This window comes from Crotalus tigris, unplaced genomic scaffold (genome assembly GCF_016545835.1).
Source record: "Crotalus tigris isolate CLP2741 ecotype Arizona unplaced genomic scaffold, ASM1654583v1 scf7180000019302.1197242, whole genome shotgun sequence".
NCBI classification, from domain to species: domain Eukaryota; kingdom Metazoa; phylum Chordata; class Lepidosauria; order Squamata; family Viperidae; genus Crotalus; species Crotalus tigris.
The window spans coordinates 694,079-709,680 of NW_024097477.1; the positions used below are offsets into that span (position 1 = coordinate 694,079).

Sequence of the window (15,602 nt, forward strand, 5' to 3'; positions counted from 1 at the left end):
AAGAGGGGGGGGGGAATGAGATAAGATAGGTTTGCAGAAATAACTGCATACTCAGTGCTTGCTTGAAAGGAAATAAATATACATCGATTTTTTTATTCAGTAAGTAATACTGTCATATGAAAGCATAGGTTGCTTAGTTTATCTATGCTTTACAACTATCATGGTACTTTCTCCATTACTAAAGGAGAAAGAGAGAGAAAAGAGAGATTGTGGAACAGAAAAGGAAAATTGAGATAGTGGAGATATTGTTAGACGCTTCGCCTAGGATGGGAGGGCATCCACTATGGTAGGTGAAACAGCCATTTTGATAGTGGAACATCAGTTTTGGAGAAACCCACAAAAGCAGTGTGTTTTTTGGGGGGTTCACCTGTGATGTCTGTGTTCTTTAGGGCTTTATTCTCACTCTTTCCTTTAAGAAGACTTTGTAAATGGATAGGTCCTAATGTGTTGTCCATGGTTCTGCACTTGAGAGCTGTTTATACTTTTCAACTTAAGTCTAGCACAGTGTTTTTCAACCTTGGCAACTTTATGATGTCTGGACTTCAACTCCTAGAATACCCCAGGCTGCCTTCCGGAAGTTGAAGTCCACATATCATAAAGTTGCCATGGTTGAAAAGCACTGTTCCAGTATAAAGTATGAATTTTAATAATGTATTTGGAAACACGGATCTAATGCAGTTGGACTGTCAACCCATCAGTGTGGGCCAGGTCAGGAAATCAGATACCATTGAACTATGAAGTTCTCTCTCTTGTTGTAGGGTATAATAATAGTATCTTGAAAGTTTCCCAAAGTTTATATTCTCTCTTTTGGCATGCAAAGTTGCGACGGATCTCTTTCTTACAGCTAACTCCTTTCCCAAGGGTGAGATTTATGTCAACAACTTTCATGTAACCTTCACTATCTCTCCTACCTCTACCGGGACATATGCTGTACCAGGGGATCATATGTAGTCCTACTCAAAGCCGTAGGTGTGGTTCTCAGAACTGTCAAAAGTTGTTACCAACTTGTAGTTTTGGAGTTAATAGGAAGAGAAAATTGTTAAGTGTACAACTAGAATGTAATCATGACTATACTGAAATTTATTAACTCTAAATGTAAATTTAATTGACTGCAGTTATTGCCCTGACCATACTCATTAGTTTTTGGAGCATAGTTATTCAGACGCTAAACGTTGCCCTTAATCCATTCCAAATCAGGTGACCTTAACCTACAAAGCCCATGCTTCAGGCAAACAAACTTGATAAACACTATAATGGCAGAACTTCTCCATGCAAAGCAGCTTTTAGAAACTTACAAAATCCAGCAATAAAGGGAAACTAATAGAATATAATATTTTTCCCCATGGAGTATTCTTGATATATATTTTTTCCTCTTGTGAATATAACTTTGTGTCCCTAAATAGTCCAATTACTGTATAAGAATGGCACTGTCTCCTCTAGGACTCAAGTCAATCAAATGTATTATTTAGAATCAACAGTTATTATTACTTCAATTGATGTGTGTTGAAATCCTGCAATATGTGTTTCGGTTTCCTTCTTTACATTTAAACCTCACTTAAAAGTCCATACTGCTAAAAGTTGCTGGAAGCAGATGCTTGTTATCTTACCAAACCTGGAAGCGTTTACCAATTATTCCTTTTGCTAAAGCCAACCCAAGATCTGTGATTTTTTTGTAAAATGAGTATGTCATACAATAAATAATAATTCTGCACTGACATGTTGTTGTTGGGTTCTGGAAAGACTCTGCTCCTAAGAGTAAATGTTTCAATGGCCAGCAACTGAAATTAAATGAATCTTATTAGCATTTGGCTTGTGGTGACCATGTTAGGACAAAATCTACTAGACATTGGAAAGATATACCCTTTGAGCCATATCAAGAAAGATGCAGTAAATGGATTGTTCTTTGCCAATCCTCTTCACGTGCCATACAGTATTAACCTTGTGAACTCTAAAGCTGCCTCCTTCCATTGTGTATTCAAGATGGACAGTGATTAATATTTATATGTTACTGATATGTAAGGGTGTAGGTCTATACATATGTTGTATAGGGTATGTTTAAATGTGTGTTATGTATGTGTACACTTTGTGAGCAAGCAACTAAATTTCATTTTTAATGTGTGCCGTTGTGCCCACAGTAAAAAAAAAGACCTTAAAGGTTATTATCATCATCATCAACAACACACAAAGGACACACCATGGCTTGGAGCCACTTCATACCACTTTCAAGACCAACACAATACCATTTCATGGGAGAGGAAAGAGGTGAGTGTACTTGAGTGTACTAGAAAACCAATATACTGTAGGTAGTCCTGGACTTCCAACAGTTTGTTTAGTGACTCTTCAAAGTTACAATGGCACTGAAAAAGTGGCTTATGACCGTTTTTCATACTTACAACCATTGCAGCATCCCCACGGTTCCCATGTGATCAAAATTCAGACGCTCAGTAGCTGACTCATATTTATGACAGTCGCAGCCTCCCGATGTCATGTGTTGCCCTTTTGCGACGTTCTGACAAGCAAAAACATCGGGTAAGCCAGATTCAGTTAATTGCAGTCATTCATTTAACAACTGTTACAAAACTCATTTAACAACTGTGTCACTTAGCAAAATAAATAAATAAATAGGGCTCAATTGTGGTTGTAAGTCAAGGATTATCTGTACATTCTTCTGCTCAAGAATGCTACTGTGTTTCCCCAAAAATAAGACCCAATCGGAAAATAAGCCCTAGCATGATTTTTTCAGGATGCTTGTAATATAAGCCCCATCCCAAAAATAAGCCCCACAAGATGGTTAGACAGACAGATGCATTTAGAATCATATTTCCCTGAATATAAGCTCTAACCGGAAATAAGCCCTAATGCGTCTTTTGGAGCAAAAATTAATATAAGACACAGTCTTATTTTCGGGGAAACACGGTAGGTAAGTGAAGTCAGGCTGAACTCTTTTTCCAAAGACCCTATTTTTCTAACCCTTCAAACATGCAGGTCATCTCCAGCACAGCTGTATCTTGAGATGGTTCAGTCTTTCAACCAGATACCATTTCATTTTTGCTGTAGAATAAAAAACGTGCTTCTTGGTTTATTTATGTATTACATTTCTATGGCTCTTCCAAGCTCTATCTAGAATGCCATATATGATCTTATTAAAGAGGAGGTAAAATTCCAAGTAAACAATATTAGCATTAATATTGGGCCCCCAAAAGAAGACCAGGACCATTCCTTCTGTTGGAATATAAATACTTTGATTATTCTGCCTTGTTCAAGAAAGAAGAAGAGAAAAGGATGTTTATATGCTTAACACATTATTGTGTTGTCATCTTTGCATATGGGAAGCAGTAGGGTACAATGGTTAAGGTGACAGAACAGGTGAGGAAAAATCCAGTTTTATATACTTATTTAAAATCCTAGGAGAATCAAGGAACAATTTAGCTCTGTCTGCATAGCTTACTTTATTTTAAAAAATTGTAAAACTATGAGTGCAGGGGAAAGGGGAGAACTTAATATGGGGGGAAAATGGGCTTGAAATATAGCTAGTAACAATCAGACTTCATGCGTGAATTAGCCTGCTTGAGGCTGGCATGATATATTCCTGGGACTTTGATCTTATGCATTTCAAAGTGACAAGGCTTTGAATAAGATAGTCCTGATCTATCTTACAGTTATTGGGAGGGTTGCTGGGGTAAAGACTGCGAATACTGCTATTATTATTTTGGGAGAACTCCAGCACGTAGCACTTCACAGTTATCATCCAATCAGTAAAAATAATTTGGAGTTCTCAGCAATTTTTTTGCGGCAAATTTTTTCCCCGCATGCTTTTTAAAATGGAATCAGCTTTTTCTGTTTACCTCTTCGAATCGTAGCAATGCAGCTGCAGCCCTCAATCCTCCCATCGGGAATGGGGCTCCTGAGGTGATCCCAGAGTCTTCCGAGGATCGCACTGCTTAGGGCTCCATCCCCAGTTGCCTTCTCCAACCGCCTCCTGGAGAAGAGGCCATAATCCCTAGATGGCAGCTGAACTGCTCCCATCTAGCATCGCATGTATGGGGCTAATTGCACATAACAAAACAGCAGCTCTCACGAGAGAAGGAGCTGTTTTGTAGTAAATCTGCAGGTGAGGAGACTTCTCTAGGAAGGCCTTGCCAAGATTCGGGTTTTGAAAACCACATACGTGAAAAGATGTGCAGAGACAGCAAAGTTTAGTCTATGAAAGCTGCCTGCAGCTGGGCCATTCGAGTCTCACCGGCCTTCCACCCTTCCGAGGTCAGTAAAATGAGGACCAAGATTGTGGGGGGCAATTTGCTGACTCTGTAAATTGCTTAAAGAGGGTTGTAAACACTGGAAAGTAGTTTATAAGTCTACATGCTATTGCTATTATATGTATAGGACCAACCTTTCATTTATAGCCCTGTCTAACATTTGTACCTTTGGAAAAGAGAGTTGAGGGCCTTTTCACTTCTTGGGGAGATCAAACCCCAAAAAATAAAATACATTTTCTCAGTTTGGAGGGATTTAAGGAACAAAAGGAGCCGTGGTAGCACAGTGGTAGAATGCAGTATTGCAGGCTAACTCTGCCCACTGCCAGGAGTTTGATCCTGACCGGCTCAAGGTTGACTCAGCCTTCCATCCTTCCGAGGTCGGTAAAACGAGGACCCAGATTGTTGGGGGCAAGAGGCTGACTTTGTAAACTGCTTAGAAAGAGCTGTAAAGCACTATGAAGCTGTATATATGTCTAAGTGCTATTGCTATGGCTAAAATAGGTGCCTCAGACTTCCATAAGTTTTTAAGCTGCTCTTTTTTGACTCTTAAAAGTCCCCCAAACCTTTCAAAACAATCAACAAATCGGCAAAACAAAACAGTTCACTCCTACGGTTTTGGTTTCCTGAGGTAAAAACAAACAGGTCCCTGCAAACAACAACAAACCCTTACTTAATTTGCCTGGCATAGATAATCAGGCCAATGAATTCTGATACTGAACCATTAAGTACGCAGCCTTGAGTCATGAAGGACATACATGTGCAATGGGGGAATAGCAATGAACGATCTGGGTATTTCTTTCCTTCCCCTTCTCATCCAGGTTCCCCCCATCAGTCATGGTGCTGATTTCCCTTGGGGTATCATCATTAAGTTCAGAAATGCGGAGTCAGTGATGACGAACCTCCTTGCAGAGAAGGAGGAGGTGGTGATCGTAGGAGTTTTGTTACACAACAGAGTCCTTTGCTATCTTTTTAAGCCATCCCTGATGAGCTGAAGGTAGCAGCTGTACCCCTTAGGGAGATTCAGTAATGTATCTAGTGCGTACTCGTTCCCTCGGTGCCGATAATCCTCCAGCAATGGTGCATAATGAATTCCAATAAGAACAGCAGAACGTTATCAGCCAGGTTAGGCTGTGTGCAACTTAAAAGAATCTCACGGAGCAGAAGCAACTTCAATTCCACATTGGACCATCATTTATATTCATAAGTGCCGGCCCATCTTAATTTCAGCAAAGCACTTTGCAGACTGAGAAATTATTGGGGTCAGGGAGGACATGGTGAGCACGGCTCCCCAAAGAAACCAAAATTTCATCCCAGAGTCATGTCAGGAGCCACTCCTTAGCTCAGTGGTTCTCAACCTTTTTAATGCCGTGACCCCCCAACCGGTTGTAAGTCGAGGACTACTCAACCGGTCGTAAGTCGAGGACTACTCAACTGGTGCAGCACCATTTGCAGAATGGGACTTTTGGCGGGCTCAGCAGGGCAGAGACAGCCTGGATAATTCCTATTGGCTTTTGAAAGCCAATAGAATTAGACTCTATTCAAGAGAGTCTATTCTATTGGCTTTCAAAAGCCAACAGAATAAAAGGGAGTAGCACAGCTAAGGAAAAGGGGGGAAAAATGGCGGACTGCGTTGTTTGGCGACCCCCGTGAAATGGTCGTTCGACCCCAAATGGGGTCCCGACCCATAGGTTGAGAACCGCTGATATAGATAGTCCCCAACTCACAACAGTTCATTTAATGACCATACAGAGTTATGACCGTTTTTCACACTTACACTTATGGTCACCTGGTCAAAATTCAGATGCTTGGCAACTGACTTGTATTTATGATGGTTGGAGTGTCCTGGGATCATGTGATCCCCTTTTGTGACTTTCTGACAAGCACGGTTAGTGGGGAAGCCAGATTCACTTAACATCCATGTTTCTAACTTAACAACTGCAGTGATTCACTTAACAACCGTGGCACTAAAGGTCATAAAATGGGGCAAAATGCACTTAATGTTTCACTTAACAACAGAAATTTGGGGTTGAGAACCACTGCTTTAACTCATGGTGCTAAGCCAGTCCTCGACGTACGACCACAATTGAGCCCCAAATTTCTGTTATTGAGTGAAACATTTGTTCAGTGAGTTTTGCCCCATTTTACAACTTTTCTTGCCACAGTTGTTAAGTGAATCACTGCCGTTGATACGTTAGTAACCTGGTTGACAAATGGCTGGCTTCCCCATTGACTTTGCTTGTTAGAAGGTCGCAAAAGGGGATCCCATAACCTTGGGATATACAATGGTCATAAATACAGACCAGTTGCCAAGCATCTGAATTTTGATCACATGATCATGGGGGATGCTTCAAAGGCTGTAACTGTGAAAAATAGTCACAAGTCCTTTTTTTTCAGTGCTGTTGTAACTTTGAATGGGTCACTAAATGAACTGTTGTAAGTCAAGTAGTGCCTGTACTTGGAAGCAACCCCTTTCAAGCAACGCTTTCCAGCTCAAGGACTGTCATCTTATTTTCACTGCCTATTTGTAAGTGCAATGAGTAGATCTACTCTGTTTCTGAGAGTAGTTTCTCTCTCAAGGTGTTGTTGTTGTTGTTGTTAATTGCGAAGTCGTGTCCGACCCATCGTGACCCCATGGACAACATTCTTCCAGGTCTTCCTGTCCTCTACCATCTTCTGGAGTCCATTTAAGTTCACACCTACTGCTTCAGTGACTCCATCCAGCCATCTCATTCTCTGTTGTTCTGTTCTTCTATTGCCCTCAATCTTTCCCAGCATTAGGCCCTTCTCCAGTGAGTCCTTCCTTCTCATTAGGTGGCCAAAGTATTTGAGTTTCAACTTCAGGATCTGGCCTTCTAAAGAGCAGTCGGGGTTGATCTCTTCTAGGACTGACCGGTTTGAACGCCTTGCAGTCCAAGGGACTCGCAGGAGTCTTCTCCAGCACCATAGTTCAAAGGCCTCAATTCTTTGGCGCTCAGCCTTTCTTATGGTCCAACTTTCACAGCCATCCATTGCAACTGGGAAAACCATGGCCTGGACTATACGCACTTTTGTTAGCAGGGTGATGTCTCAAGGTGTGCAACCTCTAAATGTCTTGCACTTAGTTTGAACCTGGAACTGTATCACAACAGGTGGAAAATAATCAAGTATGAATAACTTTGCTCCATACCATAAAATAGATCCAGAGATCAGAATCAGACTATTTGCTTTAAAACATGGATCCAGCAAACTGTATAAAGGTTCTTTCCCACATCTATCCTAAGAGAAAGGATCTTTTCATTTCCACTGGGTAGCAAGACCTAAAATGGATGGATTGATCCAGTTTGCTTAGGAACCTTTTCCAGAAATGGACATTCCTAAAACCATTTCCATTTCCAATCTGCAATTCTTTTTTTGGGGAGAGGGGAGGGGAAATATCCTCTGCGTTTTTAATTTTTTTTTTTAATCACAATACATTTTGCTATGCATTTTGGTCTAAAAGATGCCCTTTTGTGTTCTGATGTTTTTCTTTTTTTAAAGAGAGAGAGAGAGAGAGAGAGAGAAAACAAATTACAAAATGCAGAAACATGTGAGAACTCAAAGATAACTGCCTCCTAAATCTACATCTCCCTCTAGGAAGTGCAAATTAGGTTGGATCATTAAAATGCAGAAATAACAAAATTTCTTGCCCGCCTCTATCTAGACCCAGAAGTGTCAGAAATGTCTGCTTGAGGCTTGTTTGCTTGGAGAAATAGCTGGCCCAAAGAAGCTGAGACACACTCCAGTAAAACTCTGAGCAGATGTCTACTGAACCCCAGGGGGGAAACATGAGAGTCTTTCTGGCAGTGCACCTAAACTACGGAAGAGGGGGACAAAAAACAAAAACAAAAAACAGAGCAGGTTATTTCCAACTCATGAGGACTGGGGGTGGATAGGATCACCCAGAAATAGAAAAGATGTTGGAACATCTTTTCGTATAACTGTTCTAACATTGCCAAGACCAGCTGGGTGAGCAGAGAGATTTCTCAAATGAAAGCAGAGGTAAAGTGATGTTTCTCCCAGGCTCTTGGCAAATGAGGCGTTGCTGACTCTTCTGCTCCTGTTCTTAAACTTTCAGCCAAACCTCACCTGCAAACGAAGGGGGCCTGCAATGGCTCATTACAAAACTCTGATGGGCAATGACAACATTGCACTGAATGAAGAAACTCCAATGTATTGCTGTGCATTTCACACTAGACAGCATGCTTGGCTAGGCAAAGAGAAAGCTGGAGAAAGGAGATCAATGTTGAACTGCAGAATACTTGTTTTTCATGCAACGGGTCTTGCGGTAAATCCCTTTGTGCTTGGCTGAAAGATTGAAGGAAGCAGGCGATGTAAGATATGGGTTATGTCTCGCATCCTAAAGGCCTGCTGTCACTCAAAGCAGTCAGATCAGTTGGATTAATATACCCCAATTGGATTACAGGATTACACAACATGTTGTAAGACAGATTCCTTTTTTTAAAAAAAAAATGCATAGCTTTGTACATTCAGAGTCTTCTTTCTAAAAATAAATAAATAAAACAGACACATGTTGCTTATTGCTTGGAATAATGGTGCCTTTGCCACCAATCTGGATGGTCCGGATCAGTTTCAGGTATATCGTATATCTCCCAACCAGGTGGACAAGCAAAATTGGAAAATTGCACATTACACAAAAGGTGCACTGGTGATTGCATGAAACATTTGGGATGATACTTAACAAAATTGAGGCCTTCTGCTTTTCTTCTCTTGGGTCACTCTCTCTTTGAAAATTTTACTGGAATGTAAAGAAGAGACCCTGTGGCCCTCCAGGTGAGGTATAAAAAAAATCTGCCTTTTTTCTTTCCCTGTTTTTGAAATGTAAGCTAGTTAGGGGTAAATTTCCTCTCTGTTGTTTTGCTAATAGAGCAATGTCTTTGTGGCTGAGGTCAAACAAGGGGGCATGGCTGGTTGTGAGAGGATGCCTCTGTGAAACAATCTCATTTCTTATGAGTTATTTTGGATCGAGAGGGGAGGTTAAAGGACAAAATAACTCCCTGGTTAAGCCTTGCTGAACTTTAATGTCTACATTTTATACCTATTTTGCCAAAGATATAACTGCACACTGCTATGCTGCCAAAAGTCAGAATAATTGTTTCTAATCTTGGCTGAGCAGTCTGGAGGGAGCACCCCGAGTCTAAAAGCAGAACTAGAAATTGGATTATTTGTCCATTTAGTAGAGGGTTGAAAGGAAAGCAGTAGAGGGCAAACTTGACTTAGATGGAACAAGCTGGCTACATCCCATGTTCACAGCAGTCAGAATTCCAAAGCTTAGTTGAAGAAAGAGTTTGCAGTCAAAGGGGGGAGAAGGAGGCATAAGCATCACGCCAAAGATCAAACTGTGAAAAGTCATCCCTAACAGTTGTTCTTTCTTTAGAAGTTCTCACTTCCTTAAAATAAGTTCTTGCTTGGAGTAACAGCACAACAATTTTTTCCTTTGCCCCCATCACTAAAATTACAAGCCCCAACTGTCAAAGCCAACTGTCAAAAACATTAGAATTTATTCCATGTTAAAGAGAAGACAGTATATTACAAGGTAGGGGAATACCGTTCCATTTTGTTCAATGTTTTCTCAAAAGCTGCTACCATAAAACATGACAACACTGGGTAAGTCCATGAAATGGAGTAAAACCAATAATAGAGATGGGGATGGCATTTCAGTAAGGAGCAAGGTGGCTGGACTATTATTTTAGGACACATCCAGTTTGTAAGTTATACCTTCAACATTTTCAGATTGAGGACCCTAATAATCCCGTGCTGATTAACTCCAATTGATTAATGAATAATACCATCACTTGGCTTATCAATCCAATCAAAAATTGGGTCTCATTCTGGAGGACATGACCACTGCCGGGGGGAAATCTGGTGGGACATGTATGCTATCAATTAAATTCAGAATAGAGTGCCTACAACAGTGTTTCTCAACCTTGACAATTTTAAGGCATGTGGATTTGAACTCCCAGCATTGCTGGCTGTGGAATTCTGGGAGTTGAAGTCCACATGCCTTAAAATTGTCAAGGTTGAGAAACACCGGCCTACAACTTCTGAAGGCAAGCTGTTCCACTGGTTAATTGTCCTCATTGTTAGGAATTTTCTCCTTAATTACAGGTTCCCTCCTTGATTAGTTTCCATCATTTCTTGTCCTGCCTTCTGGTGTTTTGGAAAATAGGTTGACTCCCTCTTCTTTGTGGCAGCCCCTCAAATATTGGAACACTGCTATCATGTCACCCCTAGTCCTTATTTTCACCAGACTAGCCTTACCCAAATATTTACACCTAGTTTGCAAGTGATATTCCTGGCTAGGCTGCCTTTCTCTTCACACCTTTCTTCTTATGAGCTTTTCTTTTCTTGCTGCTCTAGACTGACCACAAAATTCAGAAGAATTGAATGACATCCTATTTCTGGCCAATTGTGGTTAAAATGTGTGAACTGAACAAATATCTCTCCTCTGTCACGCTATGCAAATGTTCTAGGCAAGAAGCGCCAGTCACCTGCTCAGTCTCATTTTGACATTGGCTGATGACGCATGTTTGGAATGGCCAGAGATGAAATTCTGTGGAAACTCCGTGGAGAATTTATTTCCATCGACCACCTGTACAGTGTTCTTTCACAATTCCTCCCTGAAAATATTACAAACAAGCTCTGCAGCAGATTGTGGCAAGGTCTGCCCTGGCAGCTGGTAGAGCTCATTTGTAATATTAGATTCTGGAAATTAGCCAATGGTCTACCACTCAGGCAGTGGATAATTTCTATCTACCCTTGTTTGACGCTGACCACCTTCACTGATGAACAAATCTGAAGGAATTTAGTAGCAACTTTTCCAATTAACAAGTTCTATTTAAAAGTATCAGCTTTTGTGAGTTGCAGTTTACTTCCTCAGATATCTAGAGTGGCTAGGCTGATCGAGGACTTAAACTGGGGTGACGCAGATGCAGGTTTACACATGAGATAAATCATCTGTACCTTATCAGTTAGCAATTGTAATGTGTGTGTGTGTGTGTGTGTGCGTGTGTGTTTTTAAAAAATGGCTTTGCGGTGATCTTCTGAGACTGCCTGAAACTTTTGATGTATGTGAGTTTGTCAACCTCTTGTTCAATGATGGAGTTTAAGACTTTCAAAACGATCACTTTTAAGGCCAACAGTCGCTTTTGGAAAAAGGGGACATTAACTCCACTATTGAGGAGTTCCTACTCCTGCTTCCAAAGCAACCTAGATGGCACACATCTGTTTTTCTATGAATGGTGGTATAATATGCAACAACATTTTTCTAGCCTGTAAACGGAGACTATGGTGCAGTGCTTGGAAGAGTTGCATGTGTCCTTCTTTTCTGCAGCCTTTTTTTGACATAATGGAGATGAACATTAATCTTTTCCAATATTTTAGCCTTTTATTGATATGCCATATTTTTCACACAATTTTGTAATTGCTGCCGGGTGCTTTTTGCCAGAATACAGGCAGGTTGCTGAGCACCCAACATGCAACCACCTGACTGCTGAATGGAATAAATATTGGAATTTTGAATCTGTTGCTATGTGATAGTCATCAAGCAACAGGTCATTAGGTGAGGACTACCTGTTTAATAATCCAGAAGTTCTCTGTCTCCTGCTTCTGAACTGAACTGAACTTTTCTTTTTCAGGGAAAAGAGTGGGAAAACATCTGTGCATTGTTTTGCAACAGTCTTGGATCGTCCCAGACTTCAACCTTGGTTGTTGTAGCAGTTACACTAGATGTCAGCCCTGTATCATAAGTAATAAAACCTAATATTAAAATTTGTCTTTCAATTTCTTGAAGCATCTCCTGATTGAAGAGTTTGGAATATATTCAAATAGATAAGATGTGTATTTAGAATGTTAGACTTTGTTATGAAAAGGGAAAAGGGAAGAAGTTGAGATAAGGGAAACTTTGGTCACCTAAATATAAAATACTTGGAAATCATAAATAACAAATTTTAATTTGAATGTTGATAGGAAATTAAAGTTTGGGGGGGAGGAAGCAATAACAGGACATTGATTGTACATGAAGATCAAATGCAAACACAATTAAGATATGTATAAGCTAAAAAATATTGATAATTGTAACAAAGATGTTTTTATTTAGTTGCTAATAATAAGAACTGTATTAGCCTAATATGAGATGGTAGATATTAAGGGAGAAAGAGAGAAAATATCTGATGTTGTAACTTGAGATTTATACTAAAGACTTTTGTATGCTATTGAACTATTAATTAACCCTGTCATCACGTTGCTTTTTAAATACCTAATTGTAAAATGAGAAAATTAATAAAATATTATTTAAAAAAGAGTTTGGAATTTGTGGTTTTTGTTGGTTTCTCATGCTTTACAATCTCTTTAGAACTTTTTTGGGTGGGATTTTTCAATTTACCTTATTATTGAAGTAAGGTGATGGAAGATATTATTGTTTTTGTTATCACCACCATGATCATCTTCCTCTTATCTTGATTATCCATTTCCTAGTTCTTGAATGAAAAAGTTTGGGGAGAATGTTGGGGATGTTGGGCTGGTAGGAAAATTGCAAACCACAGAAGCAATTGCATAAAAGAAGACAGATTACTTCCATTCACAGCTCAGCCACCCTTTAAAATGTGTGAGAATCCCACAGCTTGTCCATAAAAATTGCTTCATTTTCCTTTGAAAAAAAATGTTAAAAAGCAATTTCCTTCCCATTAGGTTGACTGAGAATAATCAGAAAAAATATATATCAAAAATACATTCACCCAGCTCTACTTAAACAAATCTCTAATGGCAGTGAACAGTTCTAAGGAATATTTCATGGTTAACAGTATCTGGCAAACAGACTATTGTTCTTCTTCTACTAAGAGTTTGTACCCGTTGAACTTGACTTATGCATAGGGTTGAAAAATTGTGCTATAAATTAGGGGATAAGAAACTGACTTTTTTTTTCTTAAATTGGTTATAAAGAACTTCAGATTTAAAGTATTGCAAAGTAGGAGAAATCAAAACAGATTCATATTTTCCTGTTCTGAGTGTTTTATAGTCTATTTTATAGAATAGATAGGCAGCTTACTGGCTAGATAAATTTACATCAACCAAATCCAAATGGAAATTCTTAACTCTAGTCCATCATCAGGGATTTTCTTCTATTGTTTAATCCAAACAGTGGGTTTGTGTAAAAGCCATGGTGCTCACTTAGCAACCAGTACAAAAAATAAAATAAAAAAGTTGGGTTATCACATGATCTGCTTAATGACTAGCATGACTTAAGGCCATAATTCTAGGCTCAGTTAGGATGGTAAGTCAAGGACTACTTGCACACAGTGAATATGTGTGGAGATAAAGACTTTTTTTTATAGTGGTGACTCTCTATTCTATTCCAGTTTTTCTGGTATTTATAATAAATTAGCTTTTTCAAGACTCCATGCATTTGCATCTTTATATACTAACTTTCAGACAGATGTAAATTCTGAGTACAGTCAGATAATTGGATGAAACTAATATTTTAATACTTACAGCACCAACATTCTCTTTCTTTGTACCTATATAGCTAAATACACATGTTTAGACACATAGTTCAAAAATCATTTCTTTTACTGATGCATTGGTTATTATCTGGCTAAGAAGCTGTAATTGCAGACAAATCTGATACTAACTAAATATAATCATATCTGATGTCAAGGTAGGGCAATCAACTATTCCTTGCCATGCAAAAAATAATAATAATAATAATAATCCTGAAGAGTGTATGGATCCTGAAGTCTTGTTAACTTTAGTAGGCATTTATTTATTTACTGTGTACTGCCCTTCAAAAAAGAAAAAGAAAGAAAGAAAGAAAAAAGAAAGGAAGGAAGGAAGGAAGGAAGGAAGGAAGGAAGGAAGAAAGAAAGAAAGAAAGAAAGAAAGAAAGAAAGAAAGAAAGAAAGAAAGAAAGAAAGAAGAAAGATTTTTTAAGTCAACTTCTTAGTAATGATGGTTAGGTTTGTAGATTCAGTGGCATTCTTCACTGATCACATTTTTCATATCTCCAGAGGTATTATACGAAACAATCAATAATCAAAACCTTTCATTTCACCCCAAAAAGTCTTTCTAGCCTTCTCATCCTTATCTTCCTTTCAAGCCAGTCTTCCTGACTACCTGCTTATCTCCCTCAGCCTGTGCTGTCCCTGAACTTGTTCCTTAATAGCTTATCACAGTCGGCAAGACAAGATTTTGGGAAACTGTCCATATACCGGGGAGATCTTGCTTACACTCCCTTATCAGCACTTCCCAGATTAACCAAAAAGATCTGGTTCAGTTTTGAAAATTCTTTAAATCAGATAGATTATGGTAACTGATAACATTTCTGAAAATGCTGATTTGCTTAATGAACTTCCTTTGCTCTGCATTTTTCCCCATTTCATTTTTGAAGAGAAAAATAGTTGCCTCTGTAAGATTTTAAGCATGCTGGTGTCTCCTCTATCTACATTCCTTGTTTTCAATGTTCGGAATGATACAGTTTGGAATCTGACAATCCCTCCTATAGACAGACGGACACACACACACACACACACACACACACACACACAGAGAGAGAGAGAGAGAGAGAGAGAGAGAGAACATGAAAAGACAATTGTCTGATTTGCTATATAAGGTAGTCCTCCCTTACAACCACAACTGAGCCCAAAATTTACATTGCTAAGTGATTAATTTGTTTAGTGAGTTTTGCCCCATTTGACGACCTTTCTTGCCACAGTTGCCAAGTGAATCAATGCAGATGTTAAGTCAGTAACAAGTGAATCTGGCTTCCCCATTGTCTTTGCTTGTCAGAAGGTCTCAAAAGGGTGATCGCGTGATCCCGGGACCCTGCAACCGTCATAAATGTGAGTCAGTTGTCAAGCATCTGAATGTAAATCATGTGACCCTGGGGGATGCTGCAAAGGTCATAACTATGAAAAACACTCACAAATCCCTTTTTACAGTGCTGTGCCATCATAAGTTCAAACAGTCACTAAGCAAACTATTGTAAGTCGAGGACGACCTGCATTTATAAGGTTCGTTCTGTATCATAGCATAGGCTTTAATGAATAAATGTCATAAATTAATAAATTAACTTAATTATGCAAAAGCCAGCTTAGCAGAGACTAAAATCCAGGAAAAGCTTCCTTAGCTCCTCAGAAGACTTTGAAGAATTCAAAAGCAGAGAGGATCCATGGAAAGCTACAAAGAACCAACTCTGGGTGAACCAACGGAGGAGCCGGCATCTGGATCTGACAAAAGCTGGAAAGTATGGAAATGGTGGAATAGACTGTGCACGGGTACAAGATCCAGAACAAATGGGGCTATCCGGTGGCTTCT

At 39.3% G+C, this 15,602-nt stretch overlaps 1 long non-coding RNA gene across 1 annotated transcript in view; it reads right to left on the reverse strand.

Annotated features, from left to right (window-relative positions):
• Positions 1-2,510, reverse strand: part of LOC120316235 — a 99,551-nt gene extending 97,041 nt beyond the window's left edge. The window contains exon 1 of the long non-coding RNA XR_005558894.1: positions 2,394-2,510. This is a non-coding gene — a long non-coding RNA (uncharacterized LOC120316235). The remainder of the gene's footprint in view (positions 1-2,393) is intronic.
• Between the last annotated feature and the right edge of the window lie 13,092 nt (positions 2,511-15,602).